General features: G+C 41.2%; 1 pseudogene; it reads right to left on the reverse strand.

The window, feature by feature from the left end:
• Positions 1–1,855: 1,855 nt before the first annotated feature.
• On the reverse strand, positions 1,856–3,602 carry LOC146635054 (uncharacterized; annotated as a pseudogene).
• Positions 3,603–16,084: the final 12,482 nt, after the last annotated feature.

Here is a 16,084-nt window from a genome sequence, read left to right on the forward strand (position 1 = left end):
ATTTCAGAGTTTTTAATGAACTACAGGAACCCTGTTCTGTGTGAGTGGAGAACAGCCAAGTCGCCTCCTCTGATAAACCTCCACATGTACCACTGAAAACAGTTAAATTAGTTTGAATCTGAAATCATGGCTCAAACTACTTGTTCTGAGACCATTTCTTCATTTTCACAACAAACTGTTTAATAAGACAAATTTTACACAGAGTTCATCAAATATAACTAACACTTTAATATTATCAGGATTTCATAATACAAACTTCAAATCAACAGGGAAAGAGCTGCAGAACATGTGGATCAAAATGAATTCATTAAAAAAACAACATGTGGACTTCAAAGATACAGTAAATACACTAAAGTGAAAGGAGGAGCCGAAAATTTGAAGGAATTTGAATTAAGTAAAAGTAGTCATCTGTGATCTTTAAAATGGTCCTGATGTGTGCTGCTGTTTATAACTTTCAACATTTCTTTGCTGCCACTGTGAATACGAATGTGGTCTTTGCCTAATTGAATAAAGGTTACACTGACTCACTGCTCCATCTTCTGGTACAAACTGGCATTACATGGAAGTACAGCCCAAAACCAGTTTAGCTTGAGTTTCTTTTTTCTGGACATAAAGTCACAGCAGGTGTTGTTTCAAAGCTGGTGGACAGATTTAGTTCATTTTGGAGGTTTTAAGAGCAACTGCTGTGAAAACATTTGCAGTTTGGGGAGAAAATGATTTAAGAGAAGATTTTACAACAGCAAAAGATTAAATATGAATGAAGGATTGAAATTTAACTTAGCTAACACATAAAATGAATACAACTACTAAACACTACTGTATCCTAAGGAAACAAAGAATAAAATGTAACAGGGATAACATTTTAGAGAATTAAAACCCCTAAAAGGAAAAAAAATAAACTTGATATGCATATCTATACATGCAGCTTCCTAAATGTAACATTCAGGATTATTCACTGCAGGTCCAGAAATCAGAGCTACCTCATCAGTAGTGATGTGACGTTCTGTATCGAGGTTTCGAAGCGTGTGTCGAGTAATGGAGGGGGCGTTTCCGCGAAGCGCGTATCGAGGCTTGCTTCATTTATGGGAGGAGCTGAAAATGATGACGTCCGAAGCCTCGCTGCCCGGCTGTACCACATGACTGGTTCAGGAAGCGGTTCGAACTTTGCCGCAAATAATCATTTTCCATACTGCCAGCATAACTATACACAGTATACTGCCATCACTACAATATAGATGTTTTACACACTCCATTTGTTGTTGACAGTTACAGGCTGTGTGCAAAATGCCACACTCTTCAAATTCATGCCAACTAATATTTTTACGTCCAGTAGGTGTCCTGCTAGAGCAAATGAAGCTTCAAGAAGCTTCGCGTTGGGGTGAACCAATTGGATGAAAAGCTTCAGTGCTTCATGAGGCATCATCTGCCCATCACTACTCATCAGATCCTAGTGTGGCATCAGCTGACACTCTTTACAGGAGATTCCATCTGAACTCTGTGGAGCCTGATCTCAAGGTTTTTAAGTCTGACCCTGAAACCAGAAGAGGATCTTTCTCTCTCTTCAGATTCATTGTGATCCAGTGATTTCAGTCCTGCATGATCAGGCTGATGTTTGCACAGAGCAGACAATGAAGTGAAGGTTTTTGCACATTGGTAACAGTGAAACAGTTTATTTACAGCGTGGGATCGTTTGTGTTCGGAGTATGAACTGACATTCCTGAAGCTCTTGTCACACTGGTCACAGCTGAAGTTCACTTCCATGTGTGTACGTTCATGTTTGTTACGATGACCTGATTGTGAGAAGCTTTTGTCACAGTGTCTGCACTTGTATGGTGTCTCTTCTGTGTGGATTCCCTTATGCTTTTTCATTAAAATCATGTGCAGTGGTGAAGGATGACCCACACTGGTCACAGATGTGCTTTTTGACCCCACTGTGGAAGAGTTCATTTATTTTTAATGTACTTGGTGTGTGGAAGCCTCTCCCACATTCTTTACAGTTTTTCATTTTGTCTCCAGTGTGTCTACGTTGATGTGGTTTTTTGGTCCCGTTGATGATTAGAAGTTTTTCTACATAGGTCAAAGAGAAACGCTTTCCCACCACCACAGTGACGACAGGGTTGAGAAATGGATCCATGTGCTTTGCTCCACTTCTAAACAAAGACATTGTAAGTCGGGGAATTCCTTCAACGTTTTTATCCTGAACGTTGCCGGAAATAAAAAGCATCTCTGCCAATGTCCAATTACATTTTACTGTTTACATTACAACACTCAGCTTACTGAGAGAAAATGAGTCTTCATTCTAGTTTACTGATCAGACTTTCCAAACAATCAGGTTAAAATTACAAGATAAAACATAAATACATCCTCACAGTAACTGCACTTGTAGAGTTACTTTCTGGTGTGGATCTGTTGGTGTTTTTTCAGCTGATGTGGAGATTTAAAAGTCTTCTCACACAGGTCACATTTATAAGGTCTCTCCTCAGAGTGGCTAAACATGTGTCGTTGTAACTGTGCATCTGTTGCAAACAGTTTCCCACACCGATTACAGTAGTAAACATCATTTCCAGTGTGAATCCGTAGGTGGCTATTTCGGTATTGTTTGTCGCTGAACCTTTTTCCACAAAAGTCGCAGCTGTACCCCTTAACTCCAGAGTGGGTAACTAGATGCTTCTGTAATTCGCTATTTTGAGCAAAAGACTTTCCACACAAGTCACAGTTGTACGCTTTAAATCCAATGTGGATGACTTGGTGTTTTTTTAAGCCTTCAGCCCGGGTAAAAGACTTTCCACACAAGTCACAGCTGTGAGGTTTAACTCCACTGTGGATGAGTTGGTGTCTTTTTAAGTGTTCCGCCCGAGTAAAAGACTTTCCACACAAGTCACAGCTGTAAGGTTTAACTCCACTGTGGATGAGTTGGTGTTTTTTCAAGTCTCCAGCCCGGGTAGAAGACTTTCCACACAAGTCACAGCTGTAAGGTTTAACTCCGCTGTGGATGAGTTGGTGTGTTTTCAAGTCTCCAGCCTGGACACAATCCTTCCCACACTCATCACAGCTGTAGGTTTTCTCTCCCTTTCTTCTGTGAGGTTTGTCGGCCTCCTGAGAGCGCTGACTTCTCGCTCCATGTTGGTCCTGCAGTGACAGAGATACAAACACAGGCAGTGAGTGAAATGCAGTCGTGGAACAAACTGAAACTCCCTCCATTGGTGGAATCAAACATGTCAAAAAACACATTGTAGGTGTGTTACCACCACCTTCTGGTGATAGTATCACATTACAATGATGTGCTACAACGAGAGTTGTAATGAAAATGACATTATTGAAGAAATATTGATCATCAAAGAAACTCTTTTACTTCAGAAAAAAAATCAGAGTTCAACTGATGATATTGTTGTTTCAATGTGTGTAGAGAAAATATGATCTTTGTATTTTCTTGTAACTTCTGTGGTTTTTGGTTGTGAATGTAGATTCTGTATATATTGAGGAACCCAGGATGGAAAAGATAAAGCTGCTGTTAACAGGTTTTTAAAAACCAACCAGCTGTACACACAGTTTCAATAACAGTGTAACTGTGATGTTTTTCTCACCTTTTGTGTTGAAGACATTCTTTCCTCTGTAGTGGCTGAGCTGAGTCCAAATGGCTGAAATTGTTCCTCTGCTGCACCACCAGACTCTTCTCCTCCTGTTACTCAGCTGGGACACAAAAAGTATATATTTGTATTTTATCCCTGACAAAAAGAAGCAGAGCAAATAAACATGACTAAACTCCTCAGTGACAACAATACCTATGAAGCTTCAAGGTGAAACCCCAGAAGCAACTACAAAAAGAAAGTCATCAGTTGCCTACAAGAACTTGAAAGGGAAAAACCACTGACCCCCCTGCATATCGCCGCTTTTACCCAGGGGATGCTACACCCTGTATATTTGGACTTCCATAGATCCACAAAGACGGAGTCCCGATCAGTCTCAATGGTAGCAGTATAAACTCAGCCACCTACAACATCTCCAAGCACCTCATTACCATCCTAGCTTCCCTAGGATGGTAATGAGGTTTTTAAAAAAACATTTCAAAACTCACTTTGTTAATGTGGAATTCTAAAATTATTTTACAAATGGAGAATTTATTCTACAATTCATCATCTAAGCATCTAAGAATTCTGTATTTCGATGTGTGTGGCTCTTGCGGTCCTCCATATGGTGGTACAAATCGAGGACATAGAGGAAGTGGCACACATCACGAGGGGGTACATGTTGAAGGCGTTAACCTAGCCAACCACACTGTGTGTTGTTAACTCACAAGCAGAATTTAGCTGTGCCTGACTACAATAGAGACTTTCTTCTTTAGATGTTTCTGAAACAAGAAGGTGTAGTAAACAGAGATTTGTTTCAGAAAAAGGGGAAAGTAATTAAAATGACATACATAAGCACAGAATGTTTTAATCCTACTAACACATACACACACGCAATGAAGCTCATGAATACCAGATGGTATTTTAAGCCTGTGTTTCTGATTTTATTATGTTGTTCGGTTCACTTAGTAGTTAATTTAATTTTAAGTTAATTCGGCACTATATACCTGCTTCAGCAGCTCAGTTATTTATGCATTTGTCACGTTCCTGGGTCTTTTGAACCAGTGTTTTGAATTCTAGTTCATTTTTGATGTTTATGGTTTATGTTTAAGTTCTTTAGGTCAGCAAAGTTCATTTGGTTATTAGATTCCTCTTTTATTTTCTTCCCCTGTATTTAAGTTTCCCTCACCCTTTGTGTTTCCCTTTGTGTCTTATGTTATCAAGTTTGTAATGTCATGTCTGCGTCTCATGTTTCCAGTTTTATTTTGAAGGTCTGTGTCCTATGTCAGAGTAGTCAGCTTTGCTTCCATTGTCTCGTTATGTCAGACTAGTGTCAGTTGTTTCCCCATGTGTTTCCACTTCCCCCAATCACCCTTGTGTGTATTCAGTCTGTGTTTCTGGTCATTCTTTGTCAGGGCCCTGTTTCAGGAAGCCGGTTTAGAAAACTCAGAGTGAAAAACGATACGCAGGGTTGAGTAACCCCGAACTGTCCAACTCGGAATATTCGGTTTCAGAAAGGCTGATAACAATTAGTTCAGTCAACGCGGAGTTGCTTTAACCCCAAGTGAAGCGCGCGGACGAGGATACATAAAGCCCTGATTAGTGGAGCACAGATTAAGCGAGTCACCATGGAGACGGAGGGAAAGAAGGCGTGATCAATGTATTTTACAGCGCTTGAGGCCGAAATTCTGATGGCAGTATATGCCGATAACACGCAAATTCCGCGGAAAAAAGTAACACAGCCACAGCTGCAAAAGCATGCATGGCAAAACATAGCCGACAGAGTCAATGCGTGAGTGTTAATTTAAACATTGATCGAGGGATTTCCACCCATTTAACACGTTATTTTATCATATGTTATTTTATTTGTTATTTTATACATTTTATTTTGTGATGTGATGTGAGCGCAGGTGCAACCCAACAGGCCCCAAACGTTCCTGGCAGCAAGTAAAAATGAAATATAAAAATATAGTCCAAACAGGTAAGGTGTAATTGTATTATGAGCCATAGTGCTTGGTCTGTTTGTCCCATGTAAATCAATTGCAGTTAGAGGCTACATTAATTTTCTTTCTGTAAGCACTTATTGAAATTATCTGAGCACATTACAAGTACATATTTGCTTACTCTGTATGCTCAAATGTGGCCCGTTATAGCCAACAGAAAAAAAGCGGAGGCCCGAAAAACAGGTGGGGGTCCTCCACCACCACCACTCACAGAGGCTGAGCAGTTGGCCCTCAGCCAAAACAGTGGGCGCCCTGTGGCCGAAGGCATCTCTGCGGGGACATCCTCTGAGTCAATAACCCCGCAAGACACAAGTGCCTACATAGGGGGTAAATTCAAAATAATACATGATGTGCATACATCCTTTCTTCACAGTCACCTTTGCAGTGCGACTCATTCATTTGATAAACTCTTTACCATAATGAATTATTTTGTAGTGAAGTTATTTTCCTACTGATTTTGCCTTCCCTCAGTCTTGGTTGTCTTTGAGAGCATAATGACAATGAAGTGTAAGGTGATAGGTATGTTTGTTAATTGCCATTTGGTCCCTTGTAAGTTATAAGTGACCTGTATAAACCTCATATTCTATCAGTTGATGGTGATGGTGTACTGCATCTGGTGCAGCCTCCTGTTGAGCCAGACCAACATGCAGTTGTGAGTAATACTCCACAGATTATATGAGTGTACAGTAGAACAGCAATGTTGTTTATTTCTTTACTACAGGAAAATAATGAAGAAACATTGACAGCTGTTACAGAGGAGGAAGCAACAGAGACACTTTATGAGGTGTACATCTTTTAATACTTTGTGTACAGGAAATACAGGCGACCAATAAAGCCAGTTGAACAAAAAATCTGTTTATTCTTCTTTCAACATGTTGAGGTGATGGGTCAAAAGAAATGATTGTGACATATGGTGTCTCTGACTGCTCTTCCATCTTGTATGTCCGTGGGAGGGTCAGGATGTTCATGGTTTGGATCACTGCTGATGTTTGGTTCAGAAGGACAGTGTTCTCCTCTAATTGTGGCAATGTTGTGAAGAATCACACATGCCACAATAATGTCACATGCCCTTTCTGGGGTGACCCTGAGTCTTTGCAGGCACTGGAACCGGGCCTTAAGCATTCCGATAGTCATTTCAATTCTGGCTCTTGTCCTGCAATTAGCCAGATTATATCGCTGCTGTGGGCCCGGTTCAGGGTCAGGGTAAGGGGTAAGCAAATAGGGTAAACATGGATACCCCCTATCACCAAGCAAGTAGCCAGTGAACTCTCCTAAGACAGAAGGATACACTTCAGTTCAAATGTCCCTGAAGCAATTGGTCTTTATATATTTTAAAGTATTCTCAACTCACCATGTCCAAATTTTGTGCTCAGTGTACATTCACGGAATATTTGTGAGTCATGGACAGAGCCTGGCCACTTGGCTTCCACATTTGTGATAATGTTGGCAGCATCATATATGATCTTCACAGTGCAGAGAACACAAATTAGCATCCATTACTATGATAAAATAATTTGTTAGTTTGAAATGCTACAGGGAACTATGTACCTGTACATTAATGCTGTGGAAAGACTTCCTGTTCACATAGTCTCCTTCATTTACTAAAGGAGCAATGACTGGAATGTGAGTGCCATCTATACACGCCTGGGAACCCTGAAAATAAATGTAAAATTTAAGTAGTAGTCCAAGTATCACCACATCATAAATTAAGTTTTGGTCATCCTGATACCTGCAATTTTGTGGCATCCCTCTTTGATAAATCTTGTGGGTCTGTGACCGGGGAACACCACAAACGAGTACAGGAGACGTTTCAGTGCAACTGTAACAGTCCTGACTGCCCGACAGACGGTAGCCTTGGAAACGTGCTCAGCGTCACCAATATTATACAGAAAGCTCCCGTTTGCAAGAAACCGAAGTGCAATACAAATAATATGTACAGAACTGAGAGCATGTCCGCGATGTGTCACATGCGTAATATATGGCCTGAGGATGTTATTCAAATAACTTATAAATTGTGCTGAGAAACGGTAACGTTCGCACAGAAAATCATCAGGAAATGATAAAATGTCCAAACGCGCTCTAATCACTCTCTCCCGGCGGAGAGCTCTGCGGAGAATTTGGGCTTCACGATCTACTGGCTCTTCAAGGAAGGGACACGCCATGTCCGACACTTCCTACTGTCAGGTTTCCGACAAAGGGGCGGAGACAGTCAGGGTTAGTTGTAGTAAACCTGCTAGGGGGCAGGTTAGCTTCACGGCGTGTGTCGTCATAGTGACTCACTCAGGCTTCAGCTGAACTCGCTTTGTGAAACCGAAAACCCAGAGTTTTCGTTAACTCAGGGTATACTTACTCAGTTTTTCCACTAAACCGGCTTCCTGAAACAGGGCCCAGGTCTGTCTGTTGTTCTCTCAATATTGTCCATGCCATGGTTCTAGATTTCATGTTGTTTGTTTAGTTCTTTCAGTTTAGGTTAATGTTAGTTTTACTTCAGTTTGCGTTTGTTGTACTTTTTTTTTCTTTTTTACCAGCCTCATTAAACGGCTCACTTTTTGTTAATTCAAGTTTTGTTCCACGTTCCATTTTTTTTCTGCATTTTGGGTCCTCTACATCACTCCATACAGTCTGCCTCTGCCAGACTGTGACAGAGCGATCTGACCATGTGGGACCCAGCAGACATTCATTTCACAAACTTTTTTTTTTGTTAGTTTAGTGTAGGGCTGCCACAAACGATTATTTTGATAGTCGACTAGTCACCGATTATTTTTGCGATTAGTCGACTAATCAGATCATCATCCATTGGACGTACAGCGTACAGCTTATTGCACCAGCAGCATCTGGTCTTATATAACTATCATTAGCTTACAGCTTGAAGTGTTTGTGCTAACTAAAAATAAAGACAAGATGGTAGTTTATTAATTTTTAATGAAATTTGCAGATTGTTTCGGTGAAGTTTAATAAACTCCTTGCTTTCTAAAATATAACAGGACACCGGAGTATATTCTCCAGCATCTCACACTTCTGATAATCAGCTGTCTGCTTGACAGTTTTAGCTGTGCAAAAACTATAACTTTAATCTCAGCCAAACCGATTTACTCAGGAACAAATAAAATACTAAAGAAAGCCAAACAATAACATTTTAAGTTATCTAAGTGACTTATATATATGTTTAACCTGACTAGCGAAAGACGGCGGTGGGTTTGAAAACGATTTGCCGGGAGTCCGGTGTTCTCACGGCTCTAGTTAGCCTTGCCCCCGCCTAGCTAACGAGCTAGTGGGTAACAGACGTCTCCGAAAACGTCGGAGCGCTTTTGAAAATATGTGGTGTCCTGATAAACTGAGCAGATATTTGAGGTTTACACAGCTACATTCAAGCCTGAAAATATGTTAAAGGTTTATTTTGTGACCCAGAAATAATAATAAGAGTAAAGTTAAAACTAACTAGCTGCCGCCATTGTTGACAACTGCGCTGGGCTGCGCTATGAATTCTGGGACACAGCTTCTTCTTCTTCGGGGTTTAACGGCAGCTGGCATCCTTGTACATGCAGTGCTGCCATCTTCTGTTTCAGTCCGTTATTACACTCTTAAATCCTACTATTATTATTCCTGCGTCCTTTGTAATCTTACAAAGCTTCAAACGATGCGTCGACTCTTAAATTAGTCGTCGACGATTTTAATAGTCGACATAATCGTGACTAGTCGACTAATCGTGGCAGCCCTAGTTTAGTGTCCACGTCGCACAGCTCCATGGATTTTGGATTATCTTCTCTGCAGAAGGTGGAGAAGTAATCTATTCAGGTCCAGCTATGTTGGATTATTGCTGCTGCCAACCCGTTTTTTGTGGAGCGTTTATCGGAGCATCACAAAGACTGTTTTGGCTACATCTGGAGGAGTTTCCCATTCACTGCCAAGGCAGCAGCCGCCCAGAATGCAGACTGAACCACTCCAGCCCCTGTGTGACACAGCTCTCCCTACACCAGCTACAGGAGTTCAAGTTGGCATGTTGAGTCTCCCGCCTGTCTCCATGTCGATGCAGCAGTAGGGATGGGTATCATTTAGGTTTTATCCGATACCGGTACTTTTGAAACTCTCCCGGTGCTTAAACAGTGCTCGAACCAGTGCTTAAAGAATGGAGAACACACACTTTGTCCAAAAACCTCATGTTTAGCTTTTTTTTTTTTTTTTTTTTTTTTGTAAAAAGATAACAATGTTAGCCTTTTCTGCAGGTGTAGGGCATTGTGATGGCATCAGCCACACAGGGATAAATCAGTCCATTTTTTTTTTTTACTTTATTAGTTTGCTTTGCAGTTTTCTTCATTAATCATTTGGTTAAACCTAACACTGGTATTATGAGGCGTGCACATAGTAACATTGTATGGTTTTTCTAAAATGTTTTGTTAATTATGTTTCTATTTCTTTGAGTTACCTGGGTTTGGTTGGTGGCTGTTTCCTGTGTGGGTAAAAGGTGTGGCTGAGGACTCTGGGAACAAAATGCCTGCTCAGCAGGACCAACCATGGGCCTACCAGGAGCAGGGGTGTTTTAGGTTAGGTTATTCTGTGCTTAGTTAATATTAGTGTGTGTGTGTCCCCCCTCCCCCCCCCCCCCCCCTTATTGTGTGTAAATGGCCAAAAAGCTACCCACATGTCTTTGTAATTAGGTCAGTTTGTGAGTTAAGTCGTGTCTCACTTTGTTGTGTTTAAGTTTCTGGAAATTACTTTTTGTAGAGTTATATTTAGTTGACCTCTTTTATGGGCCTGCTAAGTATGATTTTTTTTTTTTTTTTTTTTTTGAGGGTTAAAATAAAGAAAACCCTTTTTGAAGATCTTTTTTTTGCCTGTGTCCTCTATGCTTTGGCTGCTTGGTCCCTCACAATTGGTGGCAGCAGTGGGATCTGCCAGGTGTGTGTGTGTGTGTGTGTGTGTGTGTGTGTGTGTGTGTGTGTGTGTGTGTGTGTGTGTGTGAGTGATTCTTGTTTGAGCTTTTTTTCAGACTCAGGGAAAAAAAAAAAAAAAGAGAAATAAACGCCAGCTGGAGGTTCAGCCGAGCCCATCCAGTATACTGCAGCTTCCACGCCTGGTCTTGTCTCGCCTGGTTCTGCCTCGGCCAGAGGTCGTCGCCACGCCTGGTTTCGTCTCACCTGCCATGCCACGTCCAGCGCTCCCTACGTCCGCCGCATCCACATCCAGCACAGCCGTTTCCGGGGCCTGTCAAAACAGCCTGTCCATGGGACCCCACCAAGCCACCCGAGGGTCCATGTAAACGCCCACATCACCACCGGCCGTCAGCCAAGCTGTCCAGCCGTGCCTGCTTTGCCACTGCCACCTTCCACGTGGTCGGCCCCCTGATCTCCTCCGTCGCCACCATTGGACTCGTGGCCGACCCAGTGAGCCTTTGAACTTTGAACTGCTATGCTGTCGACCTCCGGGTTGGCCACCTGAACGGCTTCGCCATGAACCTCTGTTCTACCGAGATCGGGGTCAAGTTTTATTTCACGTTCCATTTTGTCTGTATTTTGGCTCCTCTACATCACTCCATACAGTCTGCCTCGGCCAGACTGTGACAGCATTCCATGATATTCTCATTTTTCATATTGTATGACAGTTTGGACCCAAGCAGCACCGTCTACAATTCAGCCTGTGGTATCCTTATATAACAAATCTTTAAAAATAATGGATAAAAAAAAAAAAAATCAGTTTGATAGCATTATTTAGGGCTGCACAATTAAACGTTAGAAAAACACTATTTCAATTCATACTTTTATGTGATCTCATTTCCAAATGAAAATGTTTTTAAAAAAAAAAAAAAAAAAAAAAAAAAAGACAATTGCACCGCATTTTGGGACATAATGTACATGAAAATAAGCGCTCACTCTTCATGCTCAACAAATGAAAAGGGCAGAGCCTCATACCATGTGATACAGAAGCCAGCGGGAAGGGGAAAAAAACAACAGAGCACGTAGATGTAGAGCTGGGCGATATGAGATTTTTTCATATCACGAAATGTTTTTTTCATTTCAGGCGATAACGATATATATCACGATATAAGCCAAATAACTATATTTGTAAGTAAAATGTGAAATAATCAGCAGCTTTTTTTGATTTTAATATTTATTTCCCATAATTTCAACAGGGTAGATGTACTTAAGGAACATGAGACTTTTTCAGATAAATAAAGGCAAATATTGCAAACTACACAAAAGGCAGCCGCTAAAGCGTTTAAGTTTCAAAATAGAACAAACGAAACAGACTACTAAATTGTCAATTCCACTTAGAAATTATTCATTCTAAAAATAAATCTTAGTTTGTTTTACAGAAGAACAGACAAAATTGACTAACTTTTGTCAATATCAAATAAACTGAGAATTAAAAGGAAATTCTCAATCTCTCCTTGTTGTATAGCTTAGCTTTTCAAACAGTTTAAACAATGTTTGATGAATGACGAATTAGCGCTTTCAGTCAGAGATTGAGCATGGACCGGTTAATTGTATTTCCAGACTTGCTTTCGGCACAAATTACAGTGCGCGCTACTCTGTTTGACTTGAAATAGCTGAAATACCTTCATACTCCGGAACTTCTATGGCTCTTCTGTTCGACAATCTCTCCGGCATTGGAACCATCATTGGTTTTTTTCTTCGATAACTTTCGATCACGCTCTCGGTTGATTTTTCTCTAGTCAGCACACTGATTTCCTCCATTACCCGGGCAGTACGGTCGCTGGCTGCTTCCCAAAAGAAATACACATGTGTGGCTTGGCACTTGTGCTGTACGTAACAAGTCACGTGACGCTGCGGCTGTGATTGGTTCGGCTCTGCACTACTTAATTTGGATTGGCTGTTCATTTTTTTTTTTTTAAGAGGACAAGAGCGGTGAGGCCTATTGCAATAGTTAAATTTTTCTATCGAGAAAAAGTTATTTCACAATACATATTGTTATCATTCTATCGCCCCGCTCTAAGAGCACGTGAGAGAAACTGCCTGAGGGGAGAAAACATAATGAGTGCAGAGGAAAAGCTCGCTGAAGGCGGTGAGAATGACAACCCCACTGTAACATTAACCTTTTCCAAGAAAAGGTTCTCATTCCTCCGTGTGGAAGTTTCTTGGTTTCAAAGAAGACGATGAGAATCAAAAAGACATCATTTGCAAGCTGTGTTTTGCCATAGTAGCAGGACCGCAAGCTAACACTACGAATTTGTATAACCACCTTAAACATCACCATAAAGTGCAATATGACGAAGCTATAAAGGCCAAGAAAGTGACAGGAGAAAATCCGTCCCTGTCAACCACTTGCTCCCCTCAGGCAGGAGGCTCCAGTCCATTCGCACCAGAACCTTTCGCCATAAGAACAGTTTCTTTCCCTCTGCTGTTGGACTCATGAACAATAACCACATGACATCCCACCACTAACACATGACCCTACACTGTGTTCACTGCATCATTCCATGTTTGGCACTGATCACCACCTGCACTCATGTATATATCTATCTATCTATCTACTTAGCACTTTTAATTTTTATATTTATGTTTATTTAAGCATTATATGACAGTATTTTTGCACTAAGTACCGCAGCAATTTCCTAATGTTGTAAACCTGCTCAAAATTTGGCAATAAGACCCTTTTTGACACAAACACACACACGCAATGAAGATCAGCTTGTTATCTGTCGTCAGTGTTAAAATAGTGTAAATTGTATCCACTGCTGACAATTAACTCTCCAGGTTGCAGGACAATAGGTGAAACTTTTGGTGAAAGGGGGAAAAAAGAAAAAGAGGATACAATTTACCAGCGCCACCAAGAGGAGCAGCCTCTTGGTGGCGCTGTCACTTGGTGTTCGCTCACTCTGCGGTAGAGTATCACTTCCTGTTCCTGCTCAAACACAGTGGTGTTTCTGAGTAGCTTATTTGCTTAGCAATTTAATTAACAACTTTTAAATACATTATTCTTTCATAGTATAATCTTCACGTGCTTCATCCGAAGCACACTTTCTGTGTACTCACTACCTAATTTATAGCCAAAGTATTCACTCACTGTCTCTGTACTGTCTCGCTAGCTTAGCTTAGCTCGTAGCCGACTCATTAGCACCATGGCTACTTCACCTGTCCCTCCTGCACTTTCTTGCTCAATGTGTCAGATGTTTAGTTACTCCTCGGCCTCTTTTAGCAGTAATGATATCTGTAACAAATGTAGCATATTTGCAGCGCTGGAGGCCAGGATTACTGAATTGGAGACTCGGCTTCGCACCCTTCATTCACCCGTAGCTAGCCAGGCCCCTGTAGCTGGTGCAGCCGAAGATAGCGTAGGCCCCGCTAGCTGTTCCCCGGCAGATCCCAAGCAGCTGGGGAAAGAGGGCGGCTGGGTCACGGTGAGGAGGAAGCATAGTCCTAAACAGAAGCCCCAGGTACACCACCAACCCGTTCATGTGTCTAACCGTTTTTCCCCACTCGGCGACACACCCGCCGGGGGTCAAACTCTGGTAATTGGCGATTCTGTTCTCAGACATGTGAAGCTAGAGACACCGGCAACCATAGTCAATTGTCTTCCAGGGGCCAGAGCAGGCGACATTGAAGGAAATTTAAAACTGCTGGCTAAGGGTTAACGTAAATTCAGTAAAATCATAATTCACGTCGGCAGTAATGACACCCGGTTACGCCAATCGGAGCTCACTAAAATCAATATTGAATCGGTGTGCAACTTTGCCAAAACAATGTCGGACTCTGTAGTTTTCTCTGGTCCCCTCCCCAATCAGACCAGGAGTGACATGTTTAGCCGCACGTTCTCCTTAAATTGCTGGCTGTCTGAGTGGTGTCCCAGAAACGATGTGGGCTTCATAGATAATTGGCAAACCTTCTGGAGGAAACCTGGTCTTGTTAGGAGAGACGGCATCCATCCCACTTTGGATGGAGCAGCTCTCATTTCTAGAAATATGGACAAATTTATTAAAGCCCCCAAAATATGACTATCCAGAGTTGGGACCAGGAAGCAGAGTTGCAGTCTTACACGCCTCTCTGCAGCTTCTCTCCTCCTGCTACCCCCCCCAAAAAAACCCCATCTCCATAGAGACTGTGTCAGCTTCCAAAAAGACAAAAAACAAACTAAAAACCAGCAACAAACAACTTAAACATAAACAATCACAAAGAAAGAACAATACAGTATCCACATTGAACCAAAGAGTAAAACAGTGAAATGTGGATTATTAAATATTAGGTCTCTCTCCTCCAAATCTCTGTTAGTACATGACTTAATAATTGATCAACAAATCGATTTACTCTGCCTTACAGAAACCTGGTTGCAGCAGGATGATTATGTTAGTTTAAATGAATCAACACCCCCGAGTCATTCTAACTACCAGAAATCTCGAAGCACAGGCCGAGGGGGCAGTGTGGCAGCAATTTTTCACACCAGCCTATTAATTAATGAAAGACCAAGACAGACTTTTAATTCATTTGAAAGCCTGATGCTTAACATTGTCCACCCCAGCTGTAAAACTCAGAAACCAGTCTTACTTGTTATCATCTATCGTCCACCTGGGCCTTACACAGAGTTTCTGTCTGATTTCTCAGACTTTATATCTAATTTAGTTCTGAGCTCAGATAAAATAATTATTGTGGGTGATTTTAACATCCATGTAGATGCTAAAAATGACAGCCTCAACATGGCATTTAATCTGTTATTAGACTCAATTGGTTTCTCTCAAAATGTAAAAGAACCCACCCACCACTTTAATCACACTCTAGATCTTGTTTTAACATATGGCATAGAAACTGAACATTTAACAGTGTTTCCTGAAAACCCTCTCCTGTCTGATCATTTCCTGGTAACATTTACATTTACAATAATTGATTACACAGCAGTGGAGAGTAGACTTTATCAAAGTAGATGTCTTTCTGAAAGCACTGTAACTAAGTTTAAGAATATAATCCACCCACTGTTATCATCTCCAATGCCCTGTACCAACACAGAGCAGAGCAGCTATCTGAATGCTAGCCCAACAGAGGTAGATTATCTTGTTAATAATTTCACCTCCTCACTACGTACGACTCTGGATACTGTAGCTCCTGTGAAAACTAAGGCCTCAAATCAGAAGTACCTGACTCCGTGGTATAATTCTCAAACACGTACCCTAAAGCAGATGACTCGTAATCTGGAGAGGAAATGGCGTGTCACAAATCTAGAGGATCATCATTTAGCCTGGAGAAATAGTTTGCTGCTTTATAAGAAAGCTGTCCGCAAAGCCAGAACATCTTACTATTCATCACTGATTGAAGAAAATAAGAACAACCCCAGGTTTCTCTTCAGCACTGTAGCCAGGCTGACAAAAAGTCAGAGCTCTTTTGAGCCAACCATCCCTTTAACGTTAACTAGTAATGACTTCATGAACTTCTTCACAAATAAAATTTTTATCATTAGAGAAAAAATTACCAATAATCATTCCACAGATATAATATTATCTACAGCTACTCTTAGAACCATTGATGTTAAGTTTGACTCTTTTTCTCCAATTGATCTTTCTGAGTTAACTTC

Source organism: Diplotaxodon limnothrissa, linkage group LG3 (assembly GCF_057381915.1).
Source record: "Diplotaxodon limnothrissa isolate DT_005_m linkage group LG3, D_limnothrissa_male_GT1.1, whole genome shotgun sequence".
In the NCBI taxonomy this organism is placed as follows: Eukaryota; Metazoa; Chordata; class Actinopteri; order Cichliformes; family Cichlidae; genus Diplotaxodon; species Diplotaxodon limnothrissa.